Source organism: Mustela lutreola, chromosome 6 (assembly GCF_030435805.1).
Source record: "Mustela lutreola isolate mMusLut2 chromosome 6, mMusLut2.pri, whole genome shotgun sequence".
Classification (NCBI taxonomy): domain Eukaryota; kingdom Metazoa; phylum Chordata; class Mammalia; order Carnivora; family Mustelidae; genus Mustela; species Mustela lutreola.
In genome coordinates this window covers 157,666,462-157,691,352 of record NC_081295.1, presented here as the reverse complement: position 1 = coordinate 157,691,352, position 24,891 = coordinate 157,666,462, and the positions used below count along the sequence as shown (strand labels likewise).

At 46.6% G+C, this 24,891-nt stretch overlaps 4 non-coding genes across 4 annotated transcripts; 3 read left to right on the top strand and 1 right to left on the bottom strand.

The window, feature by feature from the left end:
- Positions 1–3,276: 3,276 nt before the first annotated feature.
- On the bottom strand, positions 3,277–3,349 carry TRNAM-CAU (transfer RNA methionine (anticodon CAU)). The gene has a single exon. It is a non-coding gene; the product is annotated as a tRNA-Met (tRNA).
- A 1,235-nt stretch (positions 3,350–4,584) lies between these two features.
- On the top strand, positions 4,585–4,666 carry TRNAL-AAG (transfer RNA leucine (anticodon AAG)). The gene has a single exon. It is a non-coding gene; the product is annotated as a tRNA-Leu (tRNA).
- A 2,613-nt stretch (positions 4,667–7,279) lies between these two features.
- On the top strand, positions 7,280–7,352 carry TRNAM-CAU (transfer RNA methionine (anticodon CAU)). Its single transcript has one exon. It is a non-coding gene; the product is annotated as a tRNA-Met (tRNA).
- Positions 7,353–11,741: 4,389 nt separating this feature from the next.
- TRNAT-UGU (transfer RNA threonine (anticodon UGU)) lies at positions 11,742–11,815 on the top strand. Its single transcript has one exon. It is a non-coding gene; the product is annotated as a tRNA-Thr (tRNA).
- Positions 11,816–24,891: the final 13,076 nt, after the last annotated feature.

Genomic DNA, 24,891 nt, shown 5'->3' with positions numbered 1-24,891 from the left:
TTGACGAGGAACTAAGATCTAAGATGCTTTCCTGCTCATATCAGGAACAAGGCAAGGATGCCAACTCTCACCGCTCTTATTCAACATCATCCTGGAAATCCTAGCTACTGCCGTAAGATAGTAAAGGAAATAAAAGGTATACAAAGAAATAAAATTGTCTTTGTTCATACCTGATATGATTATCTACATAGATATCCCAAAGTGCCAAAAAGAAAAATTCGTGAAACTAATAATCAAACTATGGAAAGGATAAAGGATACAAAGTTAATATACAAAAGTCAATTGTGTCTTATATACCAGCAATGAACAAGTGGAATTTGAAGTTAAAAACACAATATCATTTATATCACCAGTGAAAAAAAGAGAGAAATCTTATGTATAAACCCAACAAAATATGTACGGGATAGATGAGGTAAATTATAAAACTCTGATGTAAGAAAGAAAAGATCTAAATAAATAGATATTTCATATAAAAGGATAAAATGCCTCAATATTATCAAGATGTCAGTTCCTCCCAGCTTGATCTATAGATTCAGTGCAACCCAATCAGAATTACAGAAAGTTGTTCACAAATATTCACAAAATGATTCTAAAGCTTATATGTAGACACAAAAGACTCAGAATAAACAGCACAAAACTGAAGAACAAAGTCAGAGGACTGTCACTATCTGAGCGCAGATTTACCCTAAAGTGACAATAATAAAGACAGTGTGGTGTTGGTTTAAAAAAAAGAAAGATAGATAAACAGATCAATGGAGCAGAAGAGAGCCCAGAGAGAGACCCACACATTCAACAGTTTGTTGAGCAAAGGCAGGTCATGAAGCAGGCACAGCCCTTCAACAAGTGTTCCTGGAACCAATGGATGTCCACGTGCAAAAGACAAAAACAGACAGGCAAAGAATCTAGACACAGGCCTTAGCCCTGTAGAAAACTACACTCAAAATGGATCCTAGACCTATATTAAAATATAAAACCATGACATTCCGGAAAGTAACACAGAGGAAAACATAGGTGACTCTGGGTTTACTGGTAACTTCTTAGACACAACACCAAAAACACGATTCGTGGCAGGAAAACCTGATAAGCTAGAGTTCAGGAGAATTTAGAATTTCTGTCCTGCAAGACACGACTAAGAAAATGAGAAGACACGCCACAGACTGGGAGAACATATTTGCAAAAGACATATCTGAGAAAGGACTGCTACCCAACATATGCAAAGAACTCTTAAAACTCAACAATGAGAAAGGAAACAGCTCAATTTATGTGTATTTTTTTCCATCATGAGAACTGTGCTCTTTAATCCCTACCACCGCTTTACCCCACACTCCTACCGCCCCTCTGGTAACCATCAGTTTGTTCCCTAAAGTTAATAGTTTGTTTCTGGGTTTCTCTGTCTCTCCGTTTTCTCGGTTTTTTTTTTTTTTTTCCTCTACTCATTTGTTTTGTTTCCTAAATTCCATATATGAGGAAAGTCTTAACGGTACTCGCAGGTCTGTGGCTGACTGACTGCTGTCGCTTGGCCTGGTGCCCTCTAGCTGCACCCCTGCTGCAGGCGGCAGTTCCTCCTCCTCTCACCGCTGGCTCACAGCCCCACTGTAGGCAGAGACCACACCTTCCTGCTCACCTCATGGGTCAGTGCACACTGGGCTGCTCCCATGATTTGGCTCTGGTTGGTAATGCTGCAAGTGTTTTTGTATTTCTTAGGTAAATACCCAGTAGTGTGATTCCTGGATCATAGGATAGTTTTATTTTTAGATTTCTGAGGAACCTCCACAGTGTTCCACAATGACTGCACCAATCTGCGTCCCCACCAGCAGTGCACGAGGGGTCCCCTTTCTGCACATCCTCGCCAGCACTTGTTCTTTCTCGAGCTGTTGACGTTATCCGTACTGACGGGGCTCGGTGACCTCTCATGGTAGTTTTGACTTCCATTTCCCCGATGACGAGTGATGTTGCGCATCTTGTCATGTGTCTGTTGGCCACGTGTCTGTCACCTTCGGAGCAATGTCTGTTCGTGTCTTCTGCCCGTTTTTGACCTGGGTTGTCTGTCTCTGGAGTTCTGTTGTATCAGCTCTGTATATATCTTGGACAATAACCCTTTATCAGATGTGTCATTTGCAAATATCTTCTCCCATTCAGTTGGTTGGCTCTAGCCAGAGGGGACGATTCCCCGGCCTTGAAATTCAGCTAAAATGTTGCTGGCCTGCCTGAAATGTGAACTTCCAAAGGGGATTCGGAAAGTTCATTCTGCAATGACTTAGGACGGTGACTCCTTCTCCCCCTTCAAGTGCATCCCTCTGAAGGGGGAAAGTCTACAATGGTTATCCTGGACCTGGCCCCCCGTCGCATTCTGGGGAGCAGAGACCTTGCGACTTTCACAGATCTCTAAGTGGACAGGAATTGTGCCCAGAATGGCTTCTACACAGAGCCTAACTCATGCCTGTTTGGGGGAATGTAGAAGCAGAGTTGGGGCTGAACGGAGCTGAGATGTGGGGGGATTGGGGTGGCGTGAGCCTTGTTTCACGTGGGGGAGGTGTAGGTCTTTGGGAAGCAGGGGCAGATGAGGTTGGCGGTGATAGAGTCTCCCGCCCCTTCACCCCTCCCTGAGAGCTCCATTTCGAGCCACACCACAGCCTGGGAGTAGCTGTCTGGCACGGCAAAGGGGAGCTTGAGGATGTGGCTGAGGCAAGACCCCGGAGGCGGGAAGAGTGTCCCGGCTTCCCCAGGTGGGCTCAGAGTAATCACAGGGTCCCTGGAAGAAGGTGGGAGGAGGGTCCCAGTCAGAGAAGATGTGACAACAGGAGCAGAGGGGAGAGCGGCAGGGTCCTGTCAGGAGCCAAGGACCATGGGCAGCCTCTAGAAGGTCCTGGAAAAGGCAAGAAGGAAGCCTCCCTGGGGGCCTTTGGAAGGCAAGCAGCTCTGTCACCTCTCGGTTTGAGCCCCAGAGGGCCCATGGCCGCCTTCTGACCTCCGGGTCTGTAAGGTCATACACTGATGCTCTTTTAAGGGAGGAAGGCTGTGGTGGGTTTGTAGGGCAGCGGAGAGGCAGTCAATCCAGACTTCGATGCCAGTGTGCACGGCGACCTCAGCACTGAAAACTGCTGTGGCTCGCTGCTCCCCCAGGAAAACCTTGAAAGCTCGGGGAGGACCCTGGGAGCTGACCCCGGGGCTGCGCAGCTGTCCCTTTGGGGAACTAGATCCGCGGGCCATCGTCCCCTCGGACCCACCGACACACTTCTGCCCCAGACCAGGTGTGCCTCCGCGACAAAAGTCTCGTGCCTTCTCTGAGGCTCGAACTCAGGACCTTCAGATTATGAGACTGACGCGCTGCCTACTGCGCTAAGAAGGCACTGGCTCCCGCCGCCCCTAGCAGAACCCTTCCCGCCAGCCCGCTCCCGCTGACGCGCCACCTCTGCAAGGTCCCGCTTTTGTCCCAAGCCGCGCCCCCGAAGGAAGCGTGGGTGCCGGGCCCCCTGGGTGTCTGCTACCCGAGCCCCGACCCCTGATGGGATCCGGAGCTTATCCTCCATGACACCAGCAGGGGAGGGGGGCGTCCCACGTCGCCGGCCACCCCGCTCCCGCCGGCAGACCCCGCGCTCGGCTCGGGCGCCTTGCGCACCGCTCAGCGTCACACGCGCGCGGGGTCCCGGGCCTGAGCCGCCTGCGCGCCGACCTCCAGGCCGCGACAAGGACCGGCGCCGCCCGCACAGCCCCCGACCAGCCGCGTCCCCGGCCGCAGCACCCCGACTCCCGCAGCGCGCGCCACGGCGGGAACGGGGGCCGGGGACGGTGCGACCCCCGCGGAGCGGGAAGAACACACCCGGGCCGAGGGCACGGCGCCCGGTAAGGCGGACGACGTCGTCACCTCCAGGATCGCGGTGCGAATCTCCCACGGGCCGTTCATTACTCCGGGGAGGACGGCGGCTCCCGGCTCTCGCCAAGAGACGGGGCGTCCTTTGACGAGCTCCGTCCTCTGTAAAATGGGTTAGCAGCTCTCCCGGCACTTCAGAGCCTGAGCACTTGACACCAACGGTCCCGCGAATTCTCCCATACGAACATTGATAAAAAGCTTTACTGGGAAATGCTCTAAACCCCTTACAGGAACGGACGAAATCAATCTGCCACTCTTCTTCAGGGAAGTTTTTTTCTCATGTCACTTTGTAGTTGGGAAAGCGAGAGCCAGCCAGTCTCAGTGACTGGCGTAGGTCCGCAACCGTGGGGGGGACGGCTGGGACGCGATGGGTGGGACTGGGGTCAGTCCCCGGGGGCCTGTCCTGCGTCCAGCGGGACCGTACGGCCCACCCGGAAAGTACACGTCTGCAGGTTGCTTCCCCCGCGACTTCGCCCGGTGCGAGCGCAGGGACGCCCTCCAGGGCTGGACACGCCCTCGGTTTTGTACCCGCGGGCCTGGAGCCCCGATTCGAGGCTTTGCGGGTCCCCCGGGGAGAAAGTCCCACCCGTGCCGTTTGCGGGGGTCTCACCGCAGTGAATCCAGAGAAACACAGGAGAGAAAGAACTGGGGAGTCAGGGGAGCTCTCCTGTAGACTTAAAGAATCCAGAAGAACGCCTTGAGGGCAAGTGTGTGGTAGCGTGGCCGAGCGGTCTAAGGCGCTGGATTAAGGCTCCAGTCTCTTCGGGGGCGTGGGTTCGAATCCCACCGCTGCCAGCCTTTATGTTGCGAGTTAGACCTAAAGTCAAAAGGTTTTACAGAAATGAGTAAAGCCTTCTTAAAGTTCCCAATTAACAAAAACGTGACAGCACATACACCTATAAATATAACTAGTTCCACACCAACACCCCATTTGGGCTTCACCAGCCACATTTAACTATATAAATGGTGTTGCAATAAGTTATATCAGCATTTCAGAAAGGCGCAATATTAGAGAACTTTCTAAAAGCACAGTGGCTCAGTCAAATCATATTTGTGATGGTAATTTTGGTGTATCTTGGCTTAGTCTTCCCTAAATATTACTAATTTATCTTCCTGCAGCTCCAGGGAAGCAACTGTTTCCTTGACACCCTGACCAACATTGTACTAATGACAATTAATTGCCATTTATCTCCAGCTAAGCTCCAGATAGTGCCATAAGTTCCTTACATGTATTAAGTCATAGAATATTCTCAATATTACATAAGGAAGTTTATATTATTATTCCCATTTCACAGAGGAGACTAAGGTTAGGACCAAGTAATCCATTGCCTGTAGGTGTAGGAATCAGGTTGTTGATACCTGCCATAGACTGAAAAAAGCCCCCCCCCCAAGATATCTCTGTTCTAATTCCGGAAATCTGTAACTATTACCTTATATGGCCAAATACTGGAGGAGTCTTGGCAGAAGAGATTCAGTTAAGGATCTTGAGATGGGGAATTTATCCTGTATGATTCAGGCGGACCTGAAATGTCATCACAAGTGTCCTTGTGCCCTTTGTCCAAGAGAGAAGGGGAAAGGTATGTTGATACAGATGCAGAGACAAGCCAGGGACACTGGCAGCCACTAGAATCTGGAAAAAGCAAGGACACATTCTCCCCCACAGGCTCAATAGCCAATATGACCTTGTCAACACCTTGATTTCTCCCCAGTAATACTGACTTTTGGACTTCTGGCCTCTCAAACTATGAGGGAGGAAATACGGATTCTGCCACTTTGAGCCACAGGGCTTGTGGTAATTTGCTACAGGAGCCATAGGAAAGAACTCAACTTTGTTTGCTAATATGCAACATTCCTGCAAACAGTGGTTTTTGTTTGTTTGTTGGCCAGTCTGATAGGGAAAAGGGAGGATCCTACTGTAGTTTCACTTTTGAATTTTTCTTGAGAGTAAAGTTAATGATCTTTTCACACTTTATAGTACTCTCATAAATATTCCTCTTTCTTCTTTACAACACGGGGCTTGAACTCAGAGCCCTGAGATCAATACCTGGGCTAAGGCCAAGAGCTAAGAACTTAACCAACGGAGTCAGGCAGGAGCCCATGGTTCTCCCTCTTCATGAACTCAGTATTTATATCTTTAAGTTTTTCCCGCAAGTTGGAATTTTTCTTGCTGAGGTTTCTTTACTTATACTAAGAAAATTAACTCTTCATAACACAACTTACACATTTCCCCCATTTTTTCATTTGACTTTTTCACCTTGCTTATGTATTTTTCTAGAGGATGAGGGTATATCTAAGCAGAATATTGTCTAAATATAGTGGGTTATGTCACTTTAATTGTCTCTGAATTTTTTCAAAAATTAGTTTTATACACCAAAGTTATAAAAATATCTGTCTCAGGGATGTTAGTAATTTGTGGTTTTATCCCTTCTTTTAAATTTTGTATCTATTTCAGTATATGTGCTGCGGAAGCGTGCACAAATTTGTATCTATTTCAAATGTATTTTATTGTTGCAGGTGATAGGCAGGGCGTGGTTTTCCTAGACAGCTACTCAGCACCATTATCTGAACACCCCATCGACATTTGTCTACTTCAGTGACAGCCTTTTTCATGGATGTATTTATCATATCATATTCTCATGGATATATTTATCCCCCCACAGACTTGGACTAGCTTTTCTATATCTGTTACTATTATTGTTCCATCAATCCGGAGAATTCGCGGGACCGTTGGTGTCAAGTGCTCAGGCTCTGAAGTGCCGGGAGAGCTGCTAACCCATTTTACAGAGGACGGAGCTCGTCAAATGACGCCCCGTCTCTTGGCGAGAGCCGGGAGCCGCCGTCCTCCCCGGAGTAATGAACGGCCCGTGGGAGATTCGCACCGCGATCCTGGAGGTGACGACGTCGTCCGCCTTACCGGGCGCCGTGCCCTCGGCCCGGGTGTGTTCTTCCCGCTCCGCGGGGGTCGCACCGTCCCCGGCCCCCGTTCCCGCCGTGGCGCGCGCTGCGGGAGTCGGGGTGCTGCGGCCGGGGACGCGGCTGGTCGGGGGCTGTGCGGGCGGCGCCGGTCCTTGTCGCGGCCTGGAGGTCGGCGCGCAGGCGGCTCAGGCCCGGGACCCCGCGCGCGTGTGACGCTGAGCGGTGCGCAAGGCGCCCGAGCCGAGCGCGGGGTCTGCCGGCGGGAGCGGGGTGGCCGGCGACGTGGGACGCCCCCCTCCCCTGCTGGTGTCATGGAGGATAAGCTCCGGATCCCATCAGGGGTCGGGGCTCGGGTAGCAGACACCCAGGGGGCCCGGCACCCACGCTTCCTTCGGGGGCGCGGCTTGGGACAAAAGCGGGACCTTGCAGAGGTGGCGCGTCAGCGGGAGCGGGCTGGCGGGAAGGGTTCTGCTAGGGGCGGCGGGAGCCAGTGCCTTCTTAGCGCAGTAGGCAGCGCGTCAGTCTCATAATCTGAAGGTCCTGAGTTCGAGCCTCAGAGAAGGCACGAGACTTTTGTCGCGGAGGCACACCTGGTCTGGGGCAGAAGTGTGTCGGTGGGTCCGAGGGGACGATGGCCCGCGGATCTAGTTCCCCAAAGGGACAGCTGCGCAGCCCCGGGGTCAGCTCCCAGGGTCCTCCCCGAGCTTTCAAGGTTTTCCTGGGGGAGCAGCGAGCCACAGCAGTTTTCAGTGCTGAGGTCGCCGTGCACACTGGCATCGAAGTCTGGATTGACTGCCTCTCCGCTGCCCTACAAACCCACCACAGCCTTCCTCCCTTAAAAGAGCATCAGTGTATGACCTTACAGACCCGGAGGTCAGAAGGCGGCCATGGGCCCTCTGGGGCTCAAACCGAGAGGTGACAGAGCTGCTTGCCTTCCAAAGGCCCCCAGGGAGGCTTCCTTCTTGCCTTTTCCAGGACCTTCTAGAGGCTGCCCATGGTCCTTGGCTCCTGACAGGACCCTGCCGCTCTCCCCTCTGCTCCTGTTGTCACATCTTCTCTGACTGGGACCCTCCTCCCACCTTCTTCCAGGGACCCTGTGATTACTCTGAGCCCACCTGGGGAAGCCGGGACACTCTTCCCGCCTCCGGGGTCTTGCCTCAGCCACATCCTCAAGCTCCCCTTTGCCGTGCCAGACAGCTACTCCCAGGCTGTGGTGTGGCTCGAAATGGAGCTCTCAGGGAGGGGTGAAGGGGCGGGAGACTCTATCACCGCCAACCTCATCTGCCCCTGCTTCCCAAAGACCTACACCTCCCCCACGTGAAACAAGGCTCACGCCACCCCAATCCCCCCACATCTCAGCTCCGTTCAGCCCCAACTCTGCTTCTACATTCCCCCAAACAGGCATGAGTTAGGCTCTGTGTAGAAGCCATTCTGGGCACAATTCCTGTCCACTTAGAGATCTGTGAAAGTCGCAAGGTCTCTGCTCCCCAGAATGCGACGGGGGGCCAGGTCCAGGATAACCATTGTAGACTTTCCCCCTTCAGAGGGATGCACTTGAAGGGGGAGAAGGAGTCACCGTCCTAAGTCATTGCAGAATGAACTTTCCGAATCCCCTTTGGAAGTTCACATTTCAGGCAGGCCAGCAACATTTTAGCTGAATTTCAAGGCCGGGGAATCGTCCCCTCTGGCTAGAGCCAACCAACTGAATGGGAGAAGATATTTGCAAATGACACATCTGATAAAGGGTTATTGTCCAAGATATATACAGAGCTGATACAACAGAACTCCAGAGACAGACAACCCAGGTCAAAAACGGGCAGAAGACACGAACAGACATTGCTCCGAAGGTGACAGACACGTGGCCAACAGACACATGACAAGATGCGCAACATCACTCGTCATCGGGGAAATGGAAGTCAAAACTACCATGAGAGGTCACCGAGCCCCGTCAGTACGGATAACGTCAACAGCTCGAGAAAGAACAAGTGCTGGCGAGGATGTGCAGAAAGGGGACCCCTCGTGCACTGCTGGTGGGGACGCAGATTGGTGCAGTCATTGTGGAACACTGTGGAGGTTCCTCAGAAATCTAAAAATAAAACTATCCTATGATCCAGGAATCACACTACTGGGTATTTACCTAAGAAATACAAAAACACTTGCAGCATTACCAACCAGAGCCAAATCATGGGAGCAGCCCAGTGTGCACTGACCCATGAGGTGAGCAGGAAGGTGTGGTCTCTGCCTACAGTGGGGCTGTGAGCCAGCGGTGAGAGGAGGAGGAACTGCCGCCTGCAGCAGGGGTGCAGCTAGAGGGCACCAGGCCAAGGGACAGCAGTCAGCCTGCCACAGACCTGCGAGTACCGTTAAGACTTTCCTCATATGCAGAATTTAGGAAACAAAGCAAATGAGTAGAGCGGGGGGGGGGGGGCAGAGAAAACGGAGAGACAGAGAAACCCAGAAACTATTAACTTTAGGGAATGTGGGGTAAAGCGGTGGTAGGGATTAAAGAGCACAGTTTTCATGATGGGAAAATACACATAAATTGAGCTGTTTCCTTTCTCATTGTTGAGTTTTAAGAGTTCTTTGCATATGTTGGGTAGCAGTCCTTTCTCAGATATGTCTTTTGCAAATATGTTCTCCCAGTCTGTGGCGTGTCTTCTCATTTTCTTAGTCGTGTCTTGCAGGACAGAAATTCTAAATTCTCCTGAACTCTAGCTTATCAGGTTTTCCTGCCATGAATCGTGTTTTTGGTGTTGTGTCTAAGAAGTTACCACTAAACCCAAAGTCACCTATGTTTTCCTCTGCGTTACTTTCTAGGATTTTATGGTTTTACATTTTAATATAGATCTAGGATCCATTTTGAGTGTAATTTTGTACAGGGTGTATGTATGATCTAGGGTGCCGGAGTGGTTCAGCCAGTTAAGCATCTGCCTTCAGCTCAGGTCATGACCCTAGGGCCCTCGGATTCAGTCCCACATGGGGCTCTCAGCTCAGCCCGGAGTCTGCTTCTGCCTCTGCTACTCCCCCTGCTGTGCATTCTTGGCAATGGAATGCTCTCTCTCGCGTGCGGTCAAATAAAGCAAAATCTTTTTTTAAATAGGGAAGAGTAGGCGCTCCTGGGTGGCTCAGTTGTTAAGTGTCTTCCTTCATTCAGGTCATGAACCTGGGGTCCCTGGATCGAGTCCCGCAGGCTTCCTGCTCATCTGGGAGTCTGCTTCTCTCTCTCCCACTCGGTGTGCTTGTGCTTTCTCTCTCTCTTTTTGTCAGAGAAATAAAATCATTTTTTTTTTTTTTTAAGGCAGCGGTATCAGGTCTGTGTCTAGGTTCTTTGCGCTTTGGTTTCCGCGTGCGCACACCCAGTGGTTGGGCGCGGGGCGTCCGAGAGTCGGCTCCGTGCCCCGCCTTTGCTCAGCGGCCAGTTCACTGTTCGGGTCTCTCTCTGGGCGCTCTATTCTGCTCCACTGAGCGGTCTTTGTTTGTTTGTTTGTTTGTTTGTTTTAAACCACCACCTCACTGCCTTTATTACTGCGCTTTATGGTAAATCTGCGGTCGAGTAGGGACGTCCTCCAACTTTGTTTCTCAGTTTCGTGCGGTTCGTTCAGAGTCACTGTGTCTGCACGGAGCCGCCTGTGAGTGTCCGCGGAATGGCTGCGTTCCGGTTCGGTCGCACTCTGTCGAGTCTCCGGTGTGCGGTTGGCTGCGGGCTGGTGGAGGGCCGGGAGCTGTGTCCGGCTCTGCAGGAGCAAGTCAGAGGGGACCCCACCCATCCCCCCACCCATCCCCGCGTCCTCCCCACCCGAGCTGGAGCGCCGCTGGAGTCCCCGTTGTGCGTGCGGACGTATGTGTGAGAGAGACGGAGGGACACGGTCCCACAGCTTAGGGCGGGGATCCGTTTGAATTTGGCGAGGGTCTTCGCGTCCTCCCGGGAGGAGAGGACAGGTCCCGGCAGCCCCAAGCCCACAGCGCGGTCTGGGCGGGTCCCGGGGGTCTCCTCCAGCCGCCAGTCCCGCCCGGCGGCCCCGACCCCTCCGCGCGCCACCTGTGGCTGGGATTAAGGGGCCACCTGTGGACCCTCAGACCCCGAGTCCCAGGCCCCTCCCGCCGGCGAACGGCGCGATCGGGTGTCCCCCGCAAGCCCCGCTCTTTGCGCCTTGGGTACGACCTGGTGGAGGTGATTCGGGTCACGGCGTGGGGTGCGGCCTCGGGGAAGGGGTGCGGGCCACCCAGGAGGGCAGCGACCTCAGAGGATGGTGTTAGAGGGGAGGAGGCGTCACCTCCGGGAGCTGATGGCGCGTTGCCCTCGATGTGAAGCCTTGGTGGTGCCCGAGTGGGCAGGGCAGTGGTCCGCAGGGACGATATAGCTCCCCTCCCTAAGAGGGTCGTATCTGGACCCAGGAACCCCCCTGGGGTGGGCGTGCCGGGCCCCCTCCCCCTCATCCGCCTCATCCTCCCCCCCCCCCGCCCCCAGCCCTCCACTGCGGGTGTGACACTGCGGCGTGACTGACTCCGCGGAGGTCCGCACCCCGCACCCTCTTCTCGGCCCCCGACCCCCGGCCGAGTCACTGCTTGCGGGGCGGAAGTGCGCCCCAATCCCGCGGCCCCAGAGTCTTGCCCGAAGCCCCCTTTTGAGAGCCCGTAGCTTCGGACATGGGAGAGCCGCGCCCGCGTTCCGAGGGACGGGCGCAACCCCAGCGCGGCGAGCTCCAGGAGGACTTCATCCCAGCCGGGGACGGAAAGTGCGTGGCCTTGACTGTCCCCGAGGGTTATTCTTGGCTGAGTCAAGTGCCGGGAGCCCCAACACGCAAGTGGCGCCAATGGGGGTCCTGCTCAAGGAACGAAACGACGTTTGGGGGTTCGTGCGCTTTCTCGCGGGAACCGGCTCTGTGCGCGCTCCGGCGACTGTACTTCATCGAACAGCAAGGACAGACCTGGCACTAGCTTAGGCGCGTGTGTGGGCTCCATGGCTTAGCTGGTTAAAGCGCCTGTCTTGTAAACAGGAGATCCTGGGTTCGACTCCCAGTGGGGCCTAGGCTTTTCCTCTTCTCCGAAAGCTGCTTCCCCCCACTAACCCCTTCTGCTCCTTATATAAATTCTGATCCAATCACTCTGAAGCAGTTGTGACTGCAAAACTCTCACTTTGAAGGAAAAGGGGTGTGTTTCTTTATGAGAACTGACAGAGGGGGAAACAGAAAGGAAAGGGACTTCCTGTGGATCCAGAGCTGAGAAATCCAGAAATCAGTAACTTCCTTTGGGATAACTTTGCTGAAGCTCCTCCCTGTCCTCTCTTTTTGGGGGAGGGATAGAGGAAGACCAAGAAAAATGTTCCCAACGCTGAAAGCCTTTTTCTGAATTCCCATATAATTAATTAGTGACTTGAGAGAATCCAGCATGTTATGATTTATATATGGTTTTCCAAATACTACTAAATTATGAAATAGTAGTGTATAGTTTCTTATAGGTCTTCAGTCTTCAAAGAAGGGTTTTAGTCCCCAAGGAACTAAATAAGTTAGCCCCACTGGAAACTGAATTTTAATTCTGCAGTTAAAAGCATAGAATGATCCTATAATGCAGTGATTCCTAAGCTGGGTGTGCATTTAAATCACCTAGGGAGCTTGTTAAAATACAGTGTCTTGGGACTCATCCCCAGAAGTTTTAATTCTGGTTTGCTGAAGGACCCAGAAATGCATACTTTTAGCAAGTACTCTAAGTGATTTTGAAGCAAGTGAATTACCTTTGCAGAACTCCCCATTACAGACATAGCTGAACGAAAAGTGAGGTCAACAAATGCCCTTTGCACTTTTGTACTGATTCAGAAACATCTGCGTACCCTCCTATCATCAAATTAGAATTATTGGAAGTCTACGATATCCCAGGTGTTTGCAGATACACTCTCACTTAATCAACCCTGTCAAATATGCCTAATAATCAGCTCTTTGAAGATGAGGAAACAGGCTCAGTAATGTAATCAGACAGAGAGTAAGGTCAGAGCTCAATGTCAAACCCAAGCCTGTCTGTCTGATTGTAGAACCATGCCTTTCTTATGATACCTGTCTTCTGTTTTTACTAGGGTCAAGAATGAAGGCTTTGGCCACAGAGTCAAACAAAATTAAGCAACTTAGACTGATCTCAAACCTTAGTCTTATAGGTTTGGGGGCCTGAGATAACTTTGTTTTCCGTGAGAAAGTACTTGCCCAGAGAACACCTGACTCGTGTTTGAATCCTGGAAGAGGAAAATGTAAAATGAATCTTTGGAAATCTATGGAAAAAGTTCTCCATGAAGAATGAACAGGCCAAATGAACAAACTGAATTGTTCTTCTCTCTCTCCTGGGCTCTCTCTGCTTTTGCCTGGGACATCCTCTCCTCGTTCCCTGATACTTTTGATAGAAACACAGTGTATCAGTCAGCCAGGGCTGCTGTAACAGAATATCACAAACCAGGTGGCTTACACAACAAGATCATCTTCTTACAGTTCTGGAGGCCAGAGGTCTAAGATAAAGGTGCGTTCAGAGCTGGTTTCCTGGTGAGGCCTTTCCTCTGCCTTGTAGGCCTCCACCTTCCTGCTGTGTCTACACGTGGCCTTTCAAGGAGAGAGAGACAGTGAGACAGCTCTGGTATCTCTTTCTCTTCCTATAAGCTCACCAGTCTTACTAAGTAAGGGCACTGACCTTAGGACCTCATTTAACCTTAATTCCTTAAAAGTCCTATCACAGGGCGCCTGGGTGGCTCAGTTGGTTGGACGACTGCCTTCGGCTCAGGTCATGATCCTGGAGTCCCGGGATCGAGTCCCACATCAGGCTCCCAGCTCCATGGGGAGTCTGCTTCTCCCTCTGACCTTCTCCTCGCTCATGTTCTCTCTCACTGTCTCTCTCTCAAATAAATAAATAAAATCTTAAAAAAAAAAAAAAAAAAAGTCCTATCACAAAATATAGTCACGTTAAGGGTAAAGGGCTTCAACATAGGGGTTGAAAGGGGGAACACAATTCAGTCCGTAACAGGCAGGAGAGGGAGAATTGCACGACTCAGCTCTGAGTGACCGCTTCATCAGGACAGCATCTAATTAGCTAAGTGCCACCTGAAGAGGCAGCTTTGTGGATGTGCAGAAAGTGTTGAGATAAAGGCACTGTCACAGAGTTAGTAAGGCTTTGGACTTTAAAGCGCTTTTTTTTTTTTTTTTTTTTTTTTTTTTTAAGATTTTATGTATTTGTCAGAGACAGCACAAGCCGGGGGAGCGGCGGGCAGAGGGAGAGACAGGCTTCTGCCTAGCAAGGAACCCGATGCGGGACTTGATTCCAGAAGCCTAGGAGACACCCAACTGACTGAGCCACACAGGCATCCTACTTTCAAAGCACTTTTTAAATTATTTTAAATCTACATGTATTAACCTATCATCATCACCAATGGAGTATTTGTTTGGTTTCTGAAAACTGTTGGTGTAAATCCTACTCTCTCTTGCTGTTAAGATGGGATTAATGAAAGGCGCCTGGGTGGCTCAGTGGGTTAAGCCTCTGCCTTCGGCTCAGGTCATGATCTCAGGGTCCTGGGATCGAGCCCCACATCGGGTTCTCTGCTCAGTGGGGAGACTGCTTCCTCCTCTCTCTGCCTGCCTCTCTGCCTTCTTGCGATCTCTCTCTGTCAAATAAATAAATAAAATGTTAAAAAAAGATGGGCTTAATGGGTGGAAAGACTGATGTAATCTATCATCATAACTGGAACTTCAAGTGAGAGATGGACACTGTTTCTCCAGGGAGGTTCATTTGCCAATGACAGCCCCTCCGGGACCACTGGCATAGTGGGTGAGAACTGATTTTGTCTGCCTTTGACACAGACTTGGAACCTATTTCTACAGAAGTACATTCATCCTACCTGCTGTCTCAAGACCCTTAGTGGCTCTTACTGGACCCCCAGCCAAATTGTACCTGCTTCCCCCTCTCAGACTTTTGGAATCCAACCCTTTTGCAAACTTTCTCCCAACTAAACGTCTATAGCTAATGACACCTGCTTGATACGAGTTCAGACGAGAAGAGGTGTGTTCTGCTGGTATCTCTTTCTATGCACCCCAGCCTAGATGGCACTGGGGTGGTTCAGTTTTATTTGGTTCCGAGACAGAAAATGAAGTTTCCGGATTCCGAACAAGATCAGGCAGGGTGAGATGACTCCATGAACTAAGTGACTTCTCATTGTGCCGGACCAAGAGCTGTCATTTGTTGACTTTAATTTCAGAATTATGTCCGAAAGTTCCTGCTACCTCGGAGACAGAGGAGAGAGAATAGGTCAAGTCACTAAAGACCGGTTCTCTAAAGGGCGATACCCTGAAGACAAATGGGAAGATCAGACGTTATGAACAATGACCAAGAAGCTGAAGCACTGAGGATTGGGGGGAGGTGCTGTGGGGTCTCGTTTTACTCTTCTTCATCTCAACTCAGATACATGAGCCTTCTGGCAAATGTAGCTTATTATGTTCTCTTTTTGGAGAAGTGATCCTTTACCACTGCCTCTGCCTCAGTATCTGTCTCTGTCCCTGTCCTTGGTGCTTAAACAGCAACAACAAACCATCCTAACAATGAATTCAGGTAGTTACGTGACATTTTGTGATGGGGAAGTTGGTCAAGTAGACCTAGAGGTGTCTTGGGGAAGCAGGAATCCATCCTCTGGTGAGGAGGGACCCACAAACCAAGCTTCACATTTACCTTTCTCAGGAGACCTTTTTTGGTTGAATCACATATTCCTATCAATGTGCACATACATGCCCCTTCGGTTCACTGAATTTCCATTCTCTCGGCACCTCACGCACACCTGTCTCCTGATTTCCCAGCTGACGTTCTCAGCCTCTCTCCCTGGACTCCTGCAAATTTCCAGCCAACCCCCAGCTTCCAGTCTCCTGCTCTTTGATCCTTCATCCCGTGGCTGCAGTAAATGCTCTGAGTCCTGCCTCCATCACCTCACAGCCCTTCTGAAAGCATCTTCATTTGCTCAGACTTCTTAACCTTGTATTCGAGATCGTCCATGTTACTCGGGTTATCTTTACATCCTGGATTTCCACTACCCCCCTTCATGTACCCTCTGCTGCAGTGATGATACTGCGTGCATCCGTCCGTCAAAGAATACGCACGTACCTCTCGGATGCCCTTTGCCATCACTTAGGGACACTAAGATCACCTTCCAATTCCTCCTCACCTTCTTACCTCCGCAGCTGCTGTGAATAAGTTCAGGACCATTTCTCCCTTATTGTAATTGTACTTCATATACACATTTCCCTCTCTGGAAGTCTTTGGGATCATTTTGTCCTGATTTATCTGAATTTCATGAACAATGCAACCACATGTGGGTCTTTTTTCTTTCGCTATGCTTGGATAGCTAGACACTCACGTCTTTTAGTTTGGGAATTTTTAAAGATAAATTCATTGGCTGATCTCTTCCTCTGTATTTTCACATTCCTTCTAGGTAGAACTCTACCATTCAGATCTGAATGTTGATGAGGGAGGAAGAACACTTATTTTCTAAGCTCTGCTTTTAATACAGTGGAAGAAGTTCCAGTGCATTCACCAGGCAGGAAATGTATGTGGGAATGTTTCCAGTTTATCTCAACTCTCTCCTTCATAGTTTTGAGAAAGAAAAAGGAATTTATCAGATTGGTAGACTTGTAATTTTTAATTAAAAAAATTGAAGTAGGGGCACCTGGGTGGCTTAGTGGGTTAAGCCTCTGCCTTCAGCTCGAGTCATGATCTCAGGGTCCTGGGATCGAGCCCCGCATCGGGCTCTCTGCTCAACAGGGAGCCTGCTTCCCCCTCTCTCTGTCGGCCTCTCTGTCTACTTGTGATCTCTGTCTGTCAAATAAATAAATAAAATCTTTTTTAAAAATTGAAGTATAAACTATAATATTGTTTTTTAAATTTTTTAAATTTATTTTTTAGAAGATTTATTTATTTATTTAAGAGAAGGAGCAGGGGGAGGGGTAGAGGGAGAGGGAGACAAGTAGACTTCCTGCTGAGAGGGAGGCCTCCTGTTGAGTGGGAGCCCCACGACCCAGGACCCTGAGATCATGACCGGGCTGAAATCAGCCGCTTTACTGACTGAGCCACCCAGGCACTCCTATTTTATATTTTTTTAATTGAAGTACAATTAATATATGGCACTAGGGGTGCCTTTATCTCTAAAAAATAAAAAAGTCTTTTAAAAACACATACAGTGTTAAATTAAGATTGGTTAGCTGCAAACGGAGCTGAGCATGCTGGACTCAGCCACTTTGTCTCTGGTTGAATGTAACCTGTCTTCAGGATTCATCCTGCTCCGCCTCGCCAGATGCTTGACCTGTGGGCACAGAGTCATCATGTGGTTCTGTGTGTGTGTGTGTGTCGGGGATGGGGGTGGGCGGGTCATCCATTTGTGCCAGTAACTGATGGGGTAAGTGCTCTCAGGGGTGAAGAAAAAGCAAGATGATTCGATTGCATGACATAGACGGTGATCTTCAAGCAGCTCTAACAACAATAATGCAAACACATTTTGATAATCTCTCTGGCATCTATGTCCATTTTTCATTTTGTTTTGAATTCATGAAGAGAACACTAGTGTTATTAGTCAAGTCCTCTAAAACCTGACAAGTCTCCTGATCTGATATGTTAATTTTTTTAATCTATTTTATTCCTTTCCTATATCTATATTTTTGTTCTACTTTCTAAGAATTTCCCACAACCTTTCAAAACTTTTATTTAATCTTTCCTTTATATCATATAATTTTCAACTACTATTTTATGTTCTCTAAATATACCCCCAATTTTCTAGTAATTGTTTATGTTTCAAGGTTACAATATCTCTTTAATGTCACCTGAGGTGTTCTCCTCCTTCCATTGCCTCTTATATTTGAGTTATTCATATTTGCTTTTGTCTGTCTCTTAGAGTTAAAAACTTTCCTCAGGTGTTTGGTTGTTCTGGCCCACTCATTTCACAGTGAGATACCGCAGTGCTGGTTGGTGGTTTTGTGGACACGAGGAGCTTGCTGATGGGTGATTTCCCTCTGAATTCCAGTTTCCTTTCCAGCTTCCAAAATACTTGACATTGCTTTTCTGTTGTCATTTTTCCTTCCCAACCTCTTTTCCTTTGTGAGATTATACCTTTGAAAAATTCTTTTACTGCCATTGTGGTAGACAAATGCCTTTGTTTTATGTGTCATGTTTAACCTGAAATCCGTATCTGATGTTTGAGACGTAGTTCAGTAACACTCACCTTCATGATACCACCACCTTCTTGCTTCCTGCTTACAGATGATTTCTTCCACCTCCAAATTCTCTTCACCCTTTACCTGTACATCTAGGATGGCACTTAGCACATTTTTAGTGATTCTTAGTTATTTGTGTGCATGTAGAGAGATACCGGTGTATCATCTTCTTGGAATGGAGGATCTGGTTAGTTTTCCTGCCCTGCAGTGCCTAATATTGTGCCTTGTGCTTAGTAGGCATAAAAGTTACGTTAATTTATTGAGCGAATGCATAAATGACTGTAAGTGAATCAACCAAAATATGCTGATTTTAAATATTAAGGACATATGCTATGTCTTGAGAATTGTGGGTATGCTAATTTTCTTTAATATACATTTCCTCTTATGAAATATCTTGCTTCCATGAATAGTTTATAAGGTCTTTAAAGGAAGAAGGGTAATTGTTGGATCTTATGGTAGGAGTATATTTAGTTTCGTAAGAAACTTCCAGACTGCCTTCCAAGGTGGCTGAACAATTTTGTGTTCCCATCAGCAATGAGTGGGAGGTCCTACCTCAGCACATCCTTGCCAGCATTTGGTGTACTTGTTCTGAATTTTGGTCATTCTAATGGTCAGGAAGTGGAATCTCATCGTTGTTCTAATTTGCATTTTCATGATGATGTATGTCTTAGCCCACTTGGGCTGAAACCAAAATGCCCAAGACTGGGAAGTCCGAGATCATGGCACTGGCAGATGTGGTGTCTGGTAAGGAACCACTTTGTGGTTAACAGGTAGCACCTTCTAGCTGTAACCACCCAAGGTAAAAGGGAGGTCTGTAGGGTCTGGGTGTTCTCTTTTATTGTTAAGAGCACCAATCCCATATGAAAAGGCCCACCTTCATGATGTAAGGCCTCCCAAAGGCCCCCACCTCCTAACACCATCTCACTGGGAATTAGGTTTTAATGTATGAATTTGGTGAAGGGGAGAGAGATAAAACATTTAGTCTATAGCAACATATTATGTGGACTGTCTTTACATGTGCTTATTTGACTCCTGTATTTATTCTTTAGTGAGCTAAGGTCTTTGGCCTGTTTTATTTATTTATTTTTATTGTGTTATGTTGTTCATCATAAAATACATCGTTTGTTTTTGGTGCAGTGTTCCAAGATTCATTGTTTATGGCCTGTTTTAAAATCAGGTTGTTTATTGTTGAATTTTAAGAGTTCTTTATGTATTTTGAATAATGGTCCTTTATTGGATATATCTTTTACAAATATTTGCTCCCAGTCTGTAGCTGATATTTTCATCTTCTTGATAGGTGCAGCATTGTCAAGCAAGGCAGCTTTATTAGACAAAAGAAATGCTCCTTGGCTAGAATGGGAGGCTGTGCGGTGGGGAACCATGAACCCTGGATGCCACATTTCTCCTCATTCCAATTCTCAGAGTCCCACTCTTTCCTCATCTAATAAGTCCCACTCTTTCCCCTGACTAATAAGAGATCTTCAGAAAATTTCAACCCACTTTCTGGTACCATTTTCTGTATTAGTCAAGGTCTTTTGTTGTAAACAAAGAAAACAATTCTGGGGGAGCCTGGGTGGCTCAGTCAGCTAAGTGTCTGCTTCGGTTCAGGTCATGATCCCAGGGTCTGGAATGGAGTCCCGCATCAGGCTCCCTGCTCAGCGGGGAGTCTGCTGCTCTCTCTGCCCCTTGCCCCACTCATGTGCTCTCTCCCTCGCACTCTGTCTCTCAAATAAAATCTTCAAAAAAATATAATACTGAGAATTTAAACAGATATTGGAAGAACGGTAGTTCACAGAATCGATGTGAGAGGTGAAGAACCAGATTTCACAAACAAGCAGACGTGAAGGGAAACAAGCTATAGCCAAGATCCCACTCCGGAAAGAGACCATGTAGGACATATCTTTTAGTGCTGTCACCTGGGATGCTAATCCGGAAGGCATCTGCTCTGACAGTCCCTCCCCCAACCTCATATTTTTACCTCATTTTTCCAAGATTCAAACCCTCTATGGAAGCATCTGATTGACCCAGTTGAGGTCAGATGCACCTTAGCTGCATAGCTGCTCGGAGAATACACTGTTCACCGCCCCGCGGCAAGCAGCATAACCAATAATGTCCACTAACCGATCATACGGTGCTTTGGTTTAGGAAAAAAATATATTTGAAACTTGTCTGCTGAAAGGACTTTTCTTTTCTTCATTTGTTGAAAAAATTGTTTTATTTATTTGGCATAAAGAGAGAGCAGAAGCATGGGGAGAGGCAGAGGGAAAGGGAGAAGCAGACTCCCCGCTGAGCCGGGAGCCCAATGCGAGGCTTGATTCCAGGACTCCAAAATCATGACCTGAGCCAAAGGCAGATGCTTTACCAACTGAGCCAATCAAGTGCCCTTAGAGGATATTTTAAATTTATTTTTTAATTTTTTATTTTATTTTTTAAAAGAATATTTATTTATTTGACAGACAGAGATCACAAGTAGGTAGAGAGGCAGGCAGAGAGAGGGGGAAGCAGGCTCCCTGCTGAGCAGAGAGCCCAATGCAGGGCTCGATCCCAGGACCCTGAGATCATGACCTAAGCTGAAGGCAGAGGCCCAACCCACTGAGCCACCCAGGTGCCCCAAGAGGATATATATATATATATATTTTTTAAAGATTTTATTTATTTGTTTGACACAGAGAGAGACAGAGAGAGATCACAAGTAGGCAGAGCAACAGGCAGAGAGAGAGGGGGAAGCAGGCTCCCTGCTAAGCAGAGAGCCCCGATGTGGGGCTTGATCCCAGGACCCTGAGACCATGACCTGAGCTGAAGGCAGAGGCTTAACCCACTGAGCCACCCAGGTGCCCCCAAGAGGATATTTTTTAAAGAAAAAAGTTCCTCTAGATTCCTAACGCTCTAATTTGAGAATGATTTTTACTGATTTACATTGTGTATTTGAAAAGATTAAAAAAATATATATACATAAACACACACACATACATACTTATATAGAGAGGGAAAGAGAGAACAAAATTTTAGATAATGTATTTCAAATTTTTCTGATCTATTTTATCAATCACCTGTATTTAAATAAAACACTCCATCATATTTCTATATAATGACCCGAGGGCTTGTATAATAATTTTAGGTCTCTTTTGACTTTGAAATATATTATCCTCTCGGATGCCTGGGTGGCTTAGTCAGTTAAGCATCTGTCTTTGCCTCAGGTCATGATCACGGGGTCCTGGGATGGAGTCCTGCATGGGGCTCCTTGCTCAGTGGGAAGCCTGCTTCTCTCTCTCACTCCCCTGCTTGTGTTCCCTCTCTCACTGTCTCACTCTCTGCCAAATAAATAAATAAAATCTTTAAAATATATATTTAAATTATTAAATTAAATTAAATTTTTAATTAATCAATTAAAATCTTTAATATATATAAATAAATATATAAATATATAAATAAAATCTTTAAAGTATATATTATATAATAAATATATAATATAATAATATATATTATATATTAAATATTTAATTTATTTATTATATAAATTTATTTATTTATATATAAAATAGATAATATAATAATATATAATATAATTATATAATAATATATAGATTTTAAAGATTTTATTTATTTATTTGAGACAGTGAGAGAGGGAACACAAGCAGGGGGAGTGAGAGAGAGAGAGAAGCAGGCTTCCCACTGAGCAAGGAGCCTGATTATATATTATATATATATAATATATAAATATTATATATAATAGATATATAAATATATATATCTACATCAATCTCCACCTCTATTTCTTGAGAAGCATTTGTGGGATAGGTGAGTAAGAAGACTATTATACATATGTATCTAAGTATTACTAATAACTATATTTTTGTCTAATGAACACTGTGTTAAACTTACAACAAAAGAAATGGCCCCTAAAAGACCCACATGCAAGGATTCCTGGCTAAATGATCCTTCAGGGCTAAGGAAGCTACCTGATCAGGAAACTTGGATTTAGGTCCTGGCTCCGCTGACCTCAATAACATACTTCATTTCCCTGAACCTTGGTTTCTTCAACTGTAAAATGGTTTGAATTTAAAAAACATATGCAAAACACTTTTTATTGAAATATACCTATATTTGAAAATACACAAGTTATAGGTACACAAGTAAATGAAATTCATAAAGTGAAACCACCCATGTAACTACCACCAAAGTCAAGAAGTAGAACACTACCCGTTTCTCGGAAGACCCACTTGTGCTCCATTCCTCCTTCCTGTTGTGACTTCCAACACCAGATATTAGTTTTCCCAGTTTGAACTTTATGTAAATGAAGTCACGAAGCATGTGTCTTTTTGTGTCTGCCTTCTTTCGCTATTATGTTTGTGAAGTTTATCACTGTGGCTTGTAGCTGTAGTCCATTTTGATTGTTGCATAGTATTCCATTGTATGAATAAACTTAATTATTTTCAGTTTTTTAAAGATTTTTTAAAAATCTTTTAAAAAAGATTTTATTTATTTGTGATTTTTTAAAAAGATTTAAAGATGTTTAAAGATTCTTTAAATCTTTTTTTAAAAAGATTTTATTTATTTATTTTACAGAGAGATATCACAAGTAGGCAGAGAGGCAGGCAGAGAGAGAAGGGGAAGCAAGCTCCCCACTGAGCAAGGAGCCCAGTGTGGGGCTCGATCCCAGACCCTGAGATCATGACCTGTGCCGAAGGCAGAGGCTTAACCCACTGAGCCACTCAGCCACCCCTAAAGATTTTTTAAATCTTAAAAGATTTTCCTAATATGGATGCCTGGGTGGCTCAGTTGGTTAAGTGGCTGCCTTCAGCTCAGGTCATGATCCCAGCGTACTGGGATCAAGTCCCACATCGGGCTCCTTGTTTGGCAGGGAGCCTGCTTCTCCCTCTGCCTCTGCCTGCCACTCTGTCTGCCTGTGCTTGCTCTCGCTTCTCTCTCTATGACAAATAAATAAAATAAAATCTTTAAAAAAAAAAAAAGATTTTCCTAATCTTTTAAAAAAGATTTTATTTATTTATTTGGGAGAGAGAGCGTGCACACAGCAGGGGGAATGGCAGGCAGAGGGAGAAGCAGACTCCCCACGGAGCAAAGAGCCCAATGCAGGACTTGATCTGAGGACCCAGGGATCATGACCTAAGCTAAAGGCAGATGCTTAACAGACTGAGCCAACCAGTTGTCCCTAAACTTAAGTTTTTGAATCTATCCTACTGTTAATGGTCATTTGGGTTGTTTCCACTTTAGAGCTATAAAAATGCTGTATGCACATGTCTTTAGATGCAAATATATATTCATTTCTGGTGGCTATCTCTGAAAGTAAAACTCCCAGTCATAGAATACGCATGTGTTTAGCTTTTGGGATATGCCAAAGAGTTTCCCCAAAATAATATTACCAATTTACACTCTCATCAAGAATGTGTGGAAGTTCTCATTGTTCCATAATCCTTGCTAACATGTGGCACTGTGGATCCATTTTTTAAATATCTATGAGTGAACACAGGCTGCTTCCATATCTTGGCTGTTGTAAATAATGCTACAATAAACATAACAGTGCATGTATCTTTTTGAATTAATGTTTTTGTTTTCTTTGGGAAGATATCCAAGTATGGAAAACTGGGTCCTAAGGTAATTCTATTAATTTTTTGAGGAACTTCATGCTGTTTCCCACAGTGGTGGCACCAATTTACATTCCTACTGACAATGCACGGAGAGTTCCTCTTCCCCGCATCCTCACCAACACTTCTTACTTCTTTCTTTTTGGGCTTGGACATTCTGACAGGTGTGACATGATATTGTGGTTTTGATATGCATTTTCCTGATGATCAGTGATGTTGAGCATCTTTTCATGTGTCTGTTGGCCATGGGTATGTCTTCTGTGGAAAAATGTCTATTCCTGTCTTCTGCCCTTTTTGCAATTGTATTATTTGGGGGCTCTTTGGTGCTGAGCTGTATAAATTCTTTATATATTTTGGATATTAGCCCCTTATTGAATATGTCACTTGCAAATATCTTCTCCCATTTAGTATTTTGTCTTGCTTTATGTTGATGTTTTCCTTTGCTGTGCAAAAGCTGTTTATTTTGGTGTAGTCTTGGTAGTTTAATTTTGCTTTTGTTTCCCTTGCCTGAGGAGATATATCTAGAAAAATGTTGCTTGGTCCAATGTCAAGAAATTATTGCCTATGTTTTCTCCTAGGAGTTTTGTGGTTTTGAGTCTCAAATTTAGGTCTTTAACCCATTAGTTCATTTTTGTGTGTGAGAATGCGGTCCAGTTTCATGCATGTAGCTGCTCAGTTTCCCCAGCAGCATTCATTGAAGAGACTCTTTCCCCCATTGGATATTCTTGCCTCCTTCCTCAAAGATTAGTTGACCACATATGTGTGGGTTTATTTCTGGGTTGTGTATTCTGTTCCATTGATCTGTGTGTTCATCTTTGTGCCAGGACCATACCATTTTGATAACTAGACGTTTGTAGGATACCTTGAGATCTGTCGGATACCTCCAGCTTTGTTCTTTTCAAGATTGCTTTGGCTATTCAAGGTCTGTTGTGGTTCCATACAAATTTTAGTACTATTTATTCTAATTTTGTGAAAAATGTTGTTGGTATTTCAATAGAGATTGTATTGAATCAGTAGGTTGCATTGGGTAGTATGGGCATTCTAACAACATCGGTTCTTCCAATTCACCAAGCATGGAATATCTTTGCATCTGTTTGTGCCATCTTCAATTTCTTCCACCAGTATTTTACAGTTTTTGAAATATACATGAATCCATTTTTAACAGGGATTTCAGCATTGGGGTTGTGGTTGTTTAAGAAATACCTAATCACTTGTCCTATTGACAATGTTCAAAAGCCCGAAAACGTAGAGTTGGGGAGGCTGTGTGAAAACAGGCATTTTCACACTT